Raw genomic sequence first — 13,541 nt, forward strand, 5'->3', positions numbered from 1 at the left:
GGGTTGTGTTCACCGACAATGTTTTCTGGAAGTATTCCTGGGCCCATGTTGTGATTTCCATTACATTAGCATTCCTGTATGTGATGCAGTGTCGTCTAAGGGCCCGAAGATCACGGGCATCCGGTATGGTTTTCCGGCCTTGACCCTTACGTACAGAGATTGTTCCAGATTCTCTGAATCTTTGGATGATATTATGCACTGTAGATGATGATAACTTCAAACTCTTTGCAATTTTTCTCTGAGAAACTCCTTTCTGATATTGCTCCACTATTTTTCGCCGCAGCATTGGGGGAATTGGTGATCCTCTGCCCATCTTGACTTCTGAGAGACACTGCCACTCTGAGAGGCTCTTTTTATACCCAATCATTTTGCCACTTGACCTAATAAGTTGCAAATTGGTCCTCCAGCTAATCCTTATATGTACATTTAACTTTTCCAGCCTCTTATTGCTACCTGTCCCAACTTTTTTGGAATGTGTAGCTCTCATGAAATCCAAAATGAGCCAATATTTGGCATGACATTTCAAAATGTCTCACTTTCAACATTTGATATGTTATCTATATTCTATTGTGAATAAAACATAAGTTTATGAAATTTGTAAATTATTCCATTCCTTTTTTACTCAACTTTTTTGGAATTGGGTTTGTATTTTGTGCTAAAGAATAAAATGTGCAAACATCTTGTGCTTGTGTTAACCACAGACATTAACAAAAACCCACTGACTTTGGGACACTAAAACAAAAGTTCAAAAATGCTAAATTGCATGGTTATAGCAGCACTCTATTGGGCAATATAGTTTTTCTCCAACTACTTTTCTTAAGTCAGCATCAAAGTAATTTCAGAATTGGAGAAAGTCATTATGTTAACTTATAATATTTATTTGTATGGGTGTTTTGCCTTTAAACAGACAGAACAGCAGAGAAATGCTAAGTTATTGAAGATGGATTCAAAATCCAGTTGCCCACACATAAGTACCACAAAGCGATGTGGGGGAGCATATGCATTACCCAGCAGGCCACATCTATGACATAAAAAACATTTTTTTCTTCTCTTCAGAATAATGTGCACTGATGAATAGTGCTCGACAAGACCAGGGACATTTATTATTGTTAGCAAAGGGGTCGATTTTGATTTCATGCTGTCAAAATAATGAAGGACCGTTTGAATAAACCAGAGTCGGGTTTATTCAAATGCTGAGCAAATGTTGCCCACCCCCTCCAAATTCATCACACATTAATAGGCCTCCATTTGTCATTCCATATGTGCAGACTGACCCGTCCATTAATCGTACATGCGAACAGAATCAAACTAACCGTGACAGACATCAACAGAGCCGAGGATTCGGTCTGTGATCTCACGTCAACCCAGAGACCTCACAGTCCATTACCTATAGAAACAGCAATCAAAACCTCTCCGCTGCTTGTGTATCTGCATTCAAAGAGCCAGTTCCCAAAAGCAGTGAAAGCTGTGGCGCTGAAGATTGGCTAGCGTAGGCTCTTTAATGTGTGCAATAATAACAAAGCTGGCTCGCAGCTATACAAAGCAAGCGTCTCCATTGCTTCACCGGCAACCCGGCGGCACCAGGGGTCAGACAACCCACACTTGCTCTAATTGGGTTGATGGAGAGTGAGAACTGCCACAGGGCGCAGGCTGTAAATAAAAGACAGGCCACGGAGCGGAGGAGAGATCGACACAGTTTACTGTATGCTAATGCATGTTTTTTTTTTTCTCTCGTGCTCTCTTCCTCTCTGCCCTCCGAAGAATTATTTAACCTGAAAACATTTATAATTCATAGAACATCAAAACACGTCTGCAAGTATGACATTTATGGAGAGTTTGTCAATATCTCTCCTCAGCCCTGGAAAACTGATGTTAAGCAGCCTTTTGACTCTGTTTAATTAAAAAAGCTGATTCGGATCATTTTGCCTTGTCAGTCAACTCCTGTTTTAAACGTGCTGTGACTTTTGGGGCATTGTGCAAATTAGCATACAGAGTTTTAACCCGCAGTAAAAGGCCATGTCACTGATGTTTTTTTTTTTTAATGGAGAGCTGAACTTCACTTGTGGAATGACTGATATAATATTCAAGCTCGACTGGAGCTCTGAGTTACTAAGGGGCCTAAGTTTGCCTTGGCTCATTTTCAACGCAAGAGATGTTGCCGGTAACCTTCAGCCAACGGTGGACTACCTGACGAGTCCCGTATCTGACAGCCTGTTCGTGTGCCGCTCAATGCTTTGCCAAAAAACATGACGCTGCCACATGACTAAAGAAGGTAGATATTCTCCATCAGTGCTGCACCAGCAGTCATACTTATATTTACAATCTACAGTCCATTTCCTGACCCAATGTACTTGACGGCATTGACAGGAGAGTCGAACTATAGGGAATAAAATAAATCTGGTGAGTCACAGCCATGAAACATAGACACCCACTCTCTCTCACTCTCGTACCTCAGGCTGCAGCAGGGAAAAAGCAGCCTAAGAGCCTTTGCTGCAACATCCCCCCCACCCCACCCCATAACCAACAAGAGAACAGTCAAGAGTAAAAAAAAAAAAAACAGCAAGCCTCTTTGTAAACACTTCTATTAGATCACCAGGCTTTCAAAAGCTTCTCCCCAAATACAGCATAGACAGCTGCAAGGGTTTGTCATCTTAGGAGGAGAAGGAGGGGATGAGTGGTCTAAATCAAGATGATCAGGGACAGGGAAAGTGCAGAGAAAGCGAGAAAGTGTAGGGGGGAAATCAGAGCAGAAATATTGACTATTGTATCAACTTCTGTTTTCTCACCTAAAGGGCCAATGGGCATTTCTAGTTAGAAGCCAGGTGAGGTGTCAGTATCAGCTCCAGGAAGTCACCTTCTGCTACTTAGAACGAAGCTATGAGCTATTATTAGGTTATTATTACTTAATGTTTCTTTGTAATAAATTGTGAAATTTATTAGCAATTTCTGAATGACAATGGTTTCTATAACAAAAGTTTGTATATACACACTTTTATACTTTTCAAAATTTGTGGTCGACAAGATTGTTTGATGTTTTTGAAGTCTCTTATGCTGACCAATGGTGCATTTATTTGGTCAAAAATTCTGTTTGTTTTTTTCCCCAGTGCCACATGATTCATCAAAAATCAATCTAATATGTTGATTTGGTGCTCAAAAAACAGGTATTATTATCATCATCATCATCATCATCATCATAATTGTTGAAAAACTGTTGTGCTGTTTAACATTTTTACCACAACACTTTTTTTTAAATAGATGAATAGAAAGTTTAAAAGAATAGCATTTATTAATATACAGTATCTCCCAAAAGTGAGTACACCCCTCACATTTCAGCATGAATGACAATGGTTTCTATAACAAAAGTTTGTATATACACACTTTTATACTTTTCAAAATTTGTGGTCGACAAGATTGTTTGATGTTTTTGAAGTCTCTTATGCTGACCAATGGTGCATTTATTTGGTCAAAAATTCTGTTTGTTTTTTTCCCCAGCGCCACATGATTCATCAAAAATCAATCTAATATGTTGATTTGGTGCTCAAAAAACAGGTATTATTATCATCATCATCATCATCATCATCATCATAATTGTTGAAAAACTGTTGTGCTGTTTAACATTTTTACCACAACACTTTTTTTTAAATAGATGAATAGAAAGTTTAAAAGAATAGCATTTATTAATATACAGTATCTCCCAAAAGTGAGTACACCCCTCACATTTCAGCAACCATTTAATTATATGTTGTCAGGGGACAATACTATGGAAATGAAAATTGGATATACTTTAGAGTAGTCAGTGTGCAGTTTGTATAGCAGTACATATTTACTGTCCTCTAAAAATAACTCAACATACAGCCATTGTTGTCTAAATAACTGGCAACAAAAGTGAGTACACCCTAAGTGAATATGTCAAAACTGTGTCCAAAGTGTCAATATTTTGTGTGAGCACCATTGTTAATCTAGCACTGCCTTAATCCTCATGGGCATGGAATTCACCAGAGCTGCACAGGTTGTTGCTTGGATCCTCTTCCACTCCTCCATAATGACATCACGGAGCTGTTGGATGTTAGACACATGGCACTTCTCCACCTTCCGCTTGAGGATGCCCCACAGGTGCTCAATAGGGTTCAGGTCTGGAGACATACTTGGCCACTTCATCACCTTCACCTATCTCAGCAAGGCAGTTGTCATCTTGGCGGTGTGTTTGGGATCGTTATCATGTTGGAAAACTGCCGTTCGGCCCAGTTTCTGAAGGGAGGGCATCATGTTCTGCTTCAGAATGTCACAGTACATGCTGGAATCCATGTTTCCCTCAATGAGCCGCACCTCCCCAGTACCAGCAGCACTCATGCAGCCCCAGACCATGATGCTACCACCACCATGCTTGACTGTAGGCAAGACACAATTTCCTTGGTACTCCTCACCAGGGCGTCGTCACACATGCTGGACACCATCTGAGCCAAACAAGTTTATCTTAGTCTCATCAGACCACAGGACATGGTTCCAGTAATTCATGTTCTTGGACAGGTTGTCTTAAGCAAACTGTTTGCGGGCTTTTTTGTGAGCCAGCTTTAAAAGAGGCTTCCTTCTGGGACGACGGCCATGCAAACCAACTTGTTGCAGTGTGCGGCATATGGTTTGAGCACTGACAAGTTGACCTCCCGTTTCTGCAACCTCTAAAGCAATGCTGGCAGCACTCATGCGTCTGTTTTTTGAAGCCAGCTTCTGTACCTGACGCACAGCACGAGGACTCAACTTCTTTGATCGACCCTTGCGAGGCCTGTTCCGAGTGAAACTCGTCTTAGAAAACCTCTGAATGACCCTGGCCACTGTACTGCAACTCAGTTTAAGGGTGTTACAGATCTTCTTATAGCCTAGGCCATCTTTGTGGAGAGCAACAATTCTAACACACACACACACACACACACCTTGCTACGTATACTGTGTTAGGCTAACCGAGACTTGTCATTTGCACTTATATATTGTTGCTCGTTTGTTAGTTTTGACTGCTTTTATTGTCCTCATTTGTAAGTCGGTTTGGATAAAAGCATCTGCTAACTAACTAACTAACTAACTAACTAAATAAATATTTTATTTATTTAGTCATTTAGCAGACGCTTTTATCCAAAGCGACTTACAAATCGACTTACTTTATTTATTAGAAAAACAATGCACACCCGAGGTGTAGCATCACCACCTCGGGTGTGCATTATATTTCTAATAATTCAACGGCCCGTCGTCAATTATTCCTTATATATATATATATATATGATTGCATCCCTGATGAATAAAAGTATTAATTTATTTCAAATAATACAATTCAAATGTATTATAAATTTTAAAAATAAATAAACACATTAAAAACTCATTACGTGCAAACAGCAACTCATTTTGGCATGTGGTCTTAAAGGGGAAGTGCTCTTCAAGAGAGCTCTTAGGGTTACATCTTTGTCATTCTACTTCATTAACCCTTTAAATTAGTGCTAAATAATTATTCAAATCGTACAATAGGGAGAGGGAATCAAATATCCCATTTTCAAAAGAAAGAAAGAAGGTTGATAAGTCACACAGAGTGGTTGAGTGGACGTAATGTGACACACACACACCAGACTGCATTAAAATAGCTGTCATTCTGGAGGTCCTCTCCATACCCACTGCAGGTAAATTAATAAAGCTCCTCACTCTGCCTTCTGTTTGAGGAGGAACACCATTAAGACCGACCCCTTAACATGGCAATTTAAACAAGGTGTGAAATAACATGAGACTACTGGAACTTGCTGATTGCTATGACAACCCAGGTTCATTTCTGCTTCTTTGAAGATAATCCAATCATTAAATCAGCCCTCAAAGCACCTACAGGCACCATGGAGGAAATAAATGGACATGTGCAGCTGCTTAACTTAAACAATACAAACTGGGGCATGAGAAATCAGAATAATTTTCAAGTAATTTGTTTTACACTCTTAAAGGGATAGTTCACCTAAAAATGAAAGTTCTGTAATCATTTACTTGTCATGCCATTCCAAACCTGTATGACATTCTTTCTTCTGCAGAATATAGAAGATATTTTTATATTGTTTTACTTTTCTTTTCAAAGTCAATAGTCACCAAAACTGCTTGATTACCAAAATTCTTCAAAAGATCTTCTTTTGTGTTCTGCAGAAGAAAGTAAGGCATACAGGTTAGAAAAAAAGAGGGTAAGTAAATGAAGACTTTAATAAACTTTAATATTTGTGTCAAAATAACCGTTTCTCAAATCTTAGGTTCAGTACACATTTTGTTGCCTATTTGGTTCTTCAAAAATAAAAGTTTTTGATGTCATACTATACATAATTCAAAACAACATACTAGACTATGGTTTTATTAATGCACATTCCTGATCTTACTGTGCATTAGAACACGTTATTCCAAAGAAATACAATGTTTGCCTTCACAATCTGTAATCAAAGTGAAATATCCATCACATCATCCCCCCCACCCCCCTTTTTCTGCATTTTTCTCATACTGCGGAGCACCAGTACGTAGATGATCTTCTAATAAACGAATAAAGTTTTATCTGTAAAATAAAAATGATGCCAAAAGGCTGTGTTATCCTGGTGGAACATTTATTTTTAAATGTGCATCATCAAGCTAAACGTTTTTCACAAGTCAAACTTGTAAGCCTACACTAATTGTGCGATTACATCTCCTGACATCAGTTAAAGTTGAGGGTGCCATATATCCCAGCATAACCTGAGAGTGTACTCAGCTCACTGTGGATCACTCAAAAAAATGAAACCTTGACTTTAATTAATTTTTTCTTGTCAACAGGTTCCACAAAATTGAATTATGAAAGTTGAAAACAAATATTTCAAGGTTATCCAACTTAATGGGGTTGTTTTAGGGAGAAATAATATTTTTGACCCAAGCCAACTATTATCACTCATTTTTGCTCAACAAGAGACGTTTGAGTTTAACCAACTAAAGTCAGTTATGTTATATGGACTAACAAAATTTGTTTAGAAGTTGCATATTACATATTTGCCTATTCAAAGTAAACTAATGATTTTACAACAAAACATTCAATTCAAGCTTAATTAATCAAAATAAAATGCTTTCACTAACTTTAATTTTTACTATTTAGGTTGAATTAACTCTAGTTTGTCAACAGGTCCCACACAAATTACTTCAGTAAACTCAACATTTGTTAGTTCCTTTATTCACCAACACAACTGTTTATCAAATTATTTTTTACAAAAGAGAAAAAAACAGTTAAACATACCCATGAGTGGCAGCATTTAAAGGTGGTTATCTTTACCTTAAAAAACAACAACTCTGGACACACTTTACATGCATGTCACCCAGAACAGTGGTGTGTGTCACAAAAAGAAAAAGAGGTATATAATCTTTCAAGTGTTTTTCAATTAAATGGTTTCAAGTGCAAAGCAGGCCTTCATGTTAAACGCCACAAGCTCAATGTTGGTTCACTCATACAGTTTGTTTTTAAGCATCTGTACCTTGGTTGAGAGTCTGGTAGCATCCAGCTGGAGGAAGATTTTCTGAAGCACCTCAAAGAACATTTTGAGTTACTGAGGATAACTGAGGTTCATTGCATATATGACACCCATTAAGAGTGCACATGCAGAGGCGATGTCTCCCAAGTCGTGAAGCACTTCAACACCCTCAATCACTATTCCAACATCAACTGGAGTGGTGGTGGCTTCACCTCCCTCAGCATTAATGCTGTAGATGCCAAAGACAACTTGTTCAAGGTCCCTCTGGGCAGCACAGCCATCTGAATCCTTTCCACACACAAAAAAGGACAACAATGAAATCACCAGCCAATTACATAATTCCAAAGAGCTCATTTGCATTGCAGTTTTCTCCGTAAATGTTTTAAAATAGTGCTCGAATACTAACTTTTGGTCCAAACTGATTCCTCACAATTTGTACACTCACTGGCCACTTTATTAAGTACACCTGTATGATCTGATGCCATCTAATATAGCAGCTCTGCCATAAATTCTACTTTTATAAGATTATAATTTTTCAATTTTTAAGATTATCAGAAACGGGAATTTTGGTCTAGACCAAAATTGCCATTCCTACATAGCCATATCCCACAATGTTAAATGGATATTGTGATATTCTTAAAAGCCCTAGGATACCGTTACTGCTGCAGTAATTGTTAGTATTACCTACCAGATACTCTTTGAAGAGACTGCTTGGATCTCCATTTAGATAGATACAAAGTGCCCTGAGATCCCACAATGTTAAATGGATATTGTGATATTCTTAAAAGCCCTAGGATACCGTTACTGCTGCAGTAATTGTTAGTATTACCTACCAGATACTCTTTGGGATCTCCATTTAGATAGCCATTTAGATAGATACAAAGTGCCCTGAGCTTCTTTTCAACAGTTTCATTCTAAATAGAAAAAAAACAGCATCAACATACATACTACAAACCTATTACACTTCTATAATTATGTGAAATGTGTGAAACTTTTAAACTATAAAAAGTAGGCACATGTACAATGACCATTTACTTATACAAACATTATGAATGATTATGCAATTAGTCAATTACAGAGTACACTCAAGTAGGGCTGTCACGATAACTACTTTTTGTTGTGCGATATATTGCACCAAAATTAATTGCGATAAATGAAATTGCCATTTTAAGACCATTTTATGCCACTGATTTCATAATGACAGTATAATGATAAAATAGCATAATAATGCAAGTACACTCTTTCAAAGAACAAAGAACATTTTATCTTAAGAACATTTAGATACTGGAATGAGAAATGTGAACAAATATATCTTATCTTATAATAGATAAAAATAAATAAACACCTTTGTTAACAAAAAAAAGTGCACAGTAACAAGAACTAGGACAAAACAAAGTAACATTAATGGTCAGCAGTTATTTAGTGTTTGGTCAAGCTCATAAATGGGGTCATATTTGAGCTTGACCACATATAATAATTTCTTTGGCTATATAGCAAGTTACGCTAACCGTGTGTGCGCCATTTCACACTGATGAGGCAATCTGTATGTCTGCTGTGTTCATACTGCACAATGTTCGGCGACAGGAGCTCAGACACTGCATGACTTCACAGTAGAAAGTATCGCAGACAACTCTGTCTGGTGCATACTAAAATTTTAGTAAAAAGACCATATGTTACAGTATTCTATCATTCTTTCACACTGTCATTTGATGCATTATATAACATTGATTATGGATGTTTTAAGAAGCAGTTTATACCTCAGGCACAGTGAACAGTCCTGGCCATCTGGTCTTGAACTCTGCAATCATGGGTTTGTCTCTGATCAATTGCTACTGATAATTAAAAGTAAACAGGATACAAACAGAAACAAGCTAGTAACAAATGAAATGGTCACGCAAGAAACAGTATTTACATTAGTAGATGTTGCAGATCTTACCTATTGTGAGTAAAGCACCTTGGCAGGAACACAAAACACACTTTTCATTAAGGACCTGAAAAATTGCAAAGGATGAAAACAAAAAACAATTTGATAAAGATTTTGTTTAATTGAATTAAACTGAACTGAAAAACTACAAACCAATAAAATAACACTTTGTAATTTTTATTATAAAGTATCACAACAAATTGGAAAAAAACTAAAGTTTCAAACCAAGTATTAAAGGTACAATAGGAGATCTTTGAAAATGCTAACTTCAGCCTGATAGCACTGAAAGCGAACGTCCCACCCTCCCTGCAATCGCCGTCCAAAGCCACGCCCCCTGAACGCATTTACACTCACAGACCAGAGACAACATTACTACAATAGGCTATATCAGGTTCCCAATTCCAGCCCATGTTCCGAAGTGAGTAAACTTCAACGAATTTCCCCTGCTCAGGGAGTAGAGAGCAATGAACACTGTGTAGGGATCATATCGATCGGAATACGGTTCATGCACGTAGCTCACTTCTAACGAGCTGGCGCGAGGATTAGATTAACCGCTGGGCTACATCATGTGTCATTCACCAGTGAGAAATCTTTAAAAGTACTACAATACCAGGAAGGAAGATCGGCTTGTTGATGTTTGCCTGCCATCCTCGCTCTGTCTGCACAGCGTGCGTGAATGCGCTGATGACGTATCCTGTCTGCGCGAACTGGGGGCGCAGAGGTATGCTAATACATGAGTTGACAGGCAGGTAGGAAAGCATATTAAAACGCTCGGACCAAGCGTTTTGATTGGACGAACATTTCTTGATCCTACGCCTTCCACAGAATATATAAATACAGACAAATAAATTTAGACCACTTAACTTAATGATTGCTATCGGGATGTGAAGAGACTTTCAACCAGCATAACAAAAAAAATTTCTGAAGACAATCACCTATTGCACCTTTAACCACTGTTAATTTTGACAGCAGATTTTAGTTTTAGTCAGATGAACAAGTGAACCTAGTGGTTGAACTTAGTATTGCAGTTTCAACGGAGAATGACTGTAGCATTGTTTTTCAAACCAACAAGTATGTTAACTTAGTACGTTTCTTAAATATATCTGCAAACATATTACTGTATTTTTATGCTTTAGTAAAGTCAAAAACTTACAACAACTTAAACGCTACAGCCAGAAAAATGAAAGGGAAGTTACACACTTCAGGTATACATTTTGACATTGAGTAAATCTATTTATTAAACGTGTAGAATAATTTCCAAAACATTACATATAGCATTATAAATGTTGCGTTCATGATATAAAAAATAAACCTACTAGTATAACTTTTAAAATGGAGTGAACACCGAGCCGTTTTTCCGTGAGCGGGAATGGAAAACCCGGAGTGGATACCGAGCGGAGTGATTAACAGAACCCTTAGAGTAGAGAGAATAACATGCTTTCAATCCACTCCAGGCTTTGATCACATCCCCCTCAGCAGGCTGAATACACCTCTTTTCAAATTAAAACATTTATTACACTATTTGATCAATGTAAACCTATTTACAGCCTTAAAATTATGAAAAGTGAATACAAGACATTATGGACAGACAGGAACGCTGCAATTGACGGAAAAAAATCCGTCGTAGACTCGGTTCAATTAACGGAAATCCATCGTAGCGACGGAGAACTTTAATCAATGAACTATCTCTTATTAATTTTCGCCCAAATAATGGAAATATGCAGCGGACCAACCTGCGCCACGTGGCTAAGCTAGCATGCTAACTTCAGCATGTCTAAGACATTAGAACTATCTAAAACTAAAGCAGGCCAAAAATAAAGAACATATCTCTAATTACAAATAAAAAAGATCAATACTGGTGTAAAAACAAATATCCTCCTACCTTTACCAGCCGTTGAAAAGGTAAGACGTCCCACCGTCAAAACCAACCCAAGAAAAACTTTGCAGGGGGTCACACAGGTGTGCAGAGTCAAATATCTTTGCGCACATGTAGTCTGACGCGTCTTGCTCTTCTTCTTCTTTGGAGTTTCATGGCAGTTGGCGTCACACTATACTGTATATACACACACTATACTGTGATGTACGAATTTTTTACTTAACATAAATGGTTTGTGTTTAGACAACGCGTTAGGATTTTGTACAGTTAAGTTGAGACATAATTACGTGGACCTTCATAGAAAAAAACATTTAAAGTCAACAAAGACAATTATTATAAGTAAACTGAATATAAATATATTATGTAAAGTGCACAACCTTCCTTTTTCATTTTTTTGAGTGATGGAGAGAGATGAAAAAAAGACTAAAAAGCAGCTCAGAGTGGGGACGTGCTAGCAGCGGCAGAATAAAAAAAATAAAACCGACACTCACCGCTGAATGATAATGTTATAACACCAGTCTAGATAAAACCCCAACCAGAAGAGAATTAAGCAGCCCTGCACCTGCAATCCACAGTCCTAATAGATATTGATGGAGTCAGTCAGTTAAACAGTGAAACAATTAGACCGCTCCCCTCGCCAGCCCTCACCCCTCGACTTCAGACAGAAGCGCTAGGATGGTGTAGCCCTTAGCAGAGTCTACATCGCAGAGCCCATCTTTCTCAGGGTCCCAGAGCAACTACCCCTCTTGCTGAGGCTCAAACAGACAGATTGGAGCTCATTATACCTACAGCGGGGAATAGCGCCCCTGCCTGAGGGACTTCATCTTGCCTATGCAATAGATTAGGGGTTGCAAGCTAGGAACCTAAAGCATGCTTGTGCTCTTGCAATAGGGTGTGCGCGAGGACGTTCGTGTGAAGGATAACAATAGTAAATGGACCACGCGGAACAAGAAAGGTCATGCCATGGCTGTATAAATGTATGAGCCATGAACTCAACATGACACTGAAAGAAAAAAGGGACAGAGAGAAGAGAAAATGAGTTTTGTGAACGAGCAGGCAGGAGAAGCTGGGTCACGGAAGCCCACATGGAATCCGCACACTTATTTCATATTTCCTGTGCTGAATCTGGTTGTGGATGAAGGTCTGAGGAATTCTGTTTGAATATGGTTAAAGGTTTTAAACAGCCCTGAGAGTCCAAAACGCTTGCTGGTAGCTGAATACATTATCAGATTATTTAAAATATCTCATAAATGAACATGCAAGGAGGTGGAGGAGGGGAGTAGAGCTGGTACAGGAAAAAGAAAAAGATGTGAGCACTTTACCACCCAACCTACAGTGCTCTGGCAGGATTTGATTTGTATCTTGTTGAAAAATCTAGCTGGTAGCTGGGTCAATAACAAATAAGAGTCTAAGAACAAAAGAAAATATTAGTAGTAAATACTAGTAAATACTAGTAGTTAGGGATGTAACGATTAACCGCGAGCCGGTTGAAAATCGATTCAAATATGTGATGATTCAAATCGGTTCAGATGCTAAACAAATCGTGATTAATTTAGGGGTAGGCGTTTATAAGAATCCATGTCTGAGGGGAACTTACTGTCCTTAGAAAAGTTTAGATGGTATTTTTTTTCTTTTCATCTTGCCTCTGTATAATGCATATTAAAGTTCATAAGTTCAGCGCTGCTTTGTTTACAGTGGAAACCAGGAAATGCTTTAAGCGCCACCTACTGGCAGAGAGTGAATCTGCATCTCATTCAGCTCATCCGCTGTTTCATGCAGATATTTTTATGTATAGTTTCACAAAACTGAAGTCAAACCATTCTGTTTTTGCTTCAAATTTCGAAATTATACAATCTAATTTAGATTAAAAACTGGTCATGTTGCATGTATGCAGCATCTTTGTTTGGATCATGATTCAAATGCAGTGTTAGCCTCTAATTTTAAATGGAAAGAGCACAGACAAAGCCTTAGTTTGTTTATATGAAGAGATTTATGTTGTGTTATTTATTTGATTTGGGGCTTGTTTTAAAATTTCAATTTAGTTTTGTTATTTACATTTACATTATATTTAAATTTTGTCATTTAGCAGATGCTTTTATCCAAAGCGACTTACAAATGAGGACAATAGAAGCAATCAAAACCAACAAAAGAGCAATAATATGCAAGTGCTATAGTAGTTATTATAGTGTTATATTTCAATTTGACAAAGAAATGTGCAGCATTTTGTCCAAGCAATAGTAAAAGGACA

At 37.9% G+C, this 13,541-nt stretch overlaps 1 long non-coding RNA gene across 1 annotated transcript; it reads right to left on the reverse strand.

Annotated features, from left to right (window-relative positions):
• Positions 1–9,210: 9,210 nt before the first annotated feature.
• LOC107561167 (uncharacterized) lies at positions 9,211–11,448 on the reverse strand. Its single transcript, XR_001605813.1, has 3 exons — positions 11,300–11,448; positions 9,430–9,484; positions 9,211–9,325 (listed from the first exon to the last, which is right to left on the reverse strand). It is a non-coding gene; the product is annotated as an uncharacterized lncRNA (long non-coding RNA).
• Positions 11,449–13,541: the final 2,093 nt, after the last annotated feature.

The sequence above is a fragment of the Sinocyclocheilus grahami genome, unplaced genomic scaffold (assembly GCF_001515645.1).
Source record: "Sinocyclocheilus grahami isolate Dianchi unplaced genomic scaffold, SAMN03320097.WGS_v1.1 scaffold23.1, whole genome shotgun sequence".
Classification (NCBI taxonomy): domain Eukaryota; kingdom Metazoa; phylum Chordata; class Actinopteri; order Cypriniformes; family Cyprinidae; genus Sinocyclocheilus; species Sinocyclocheilus grahami.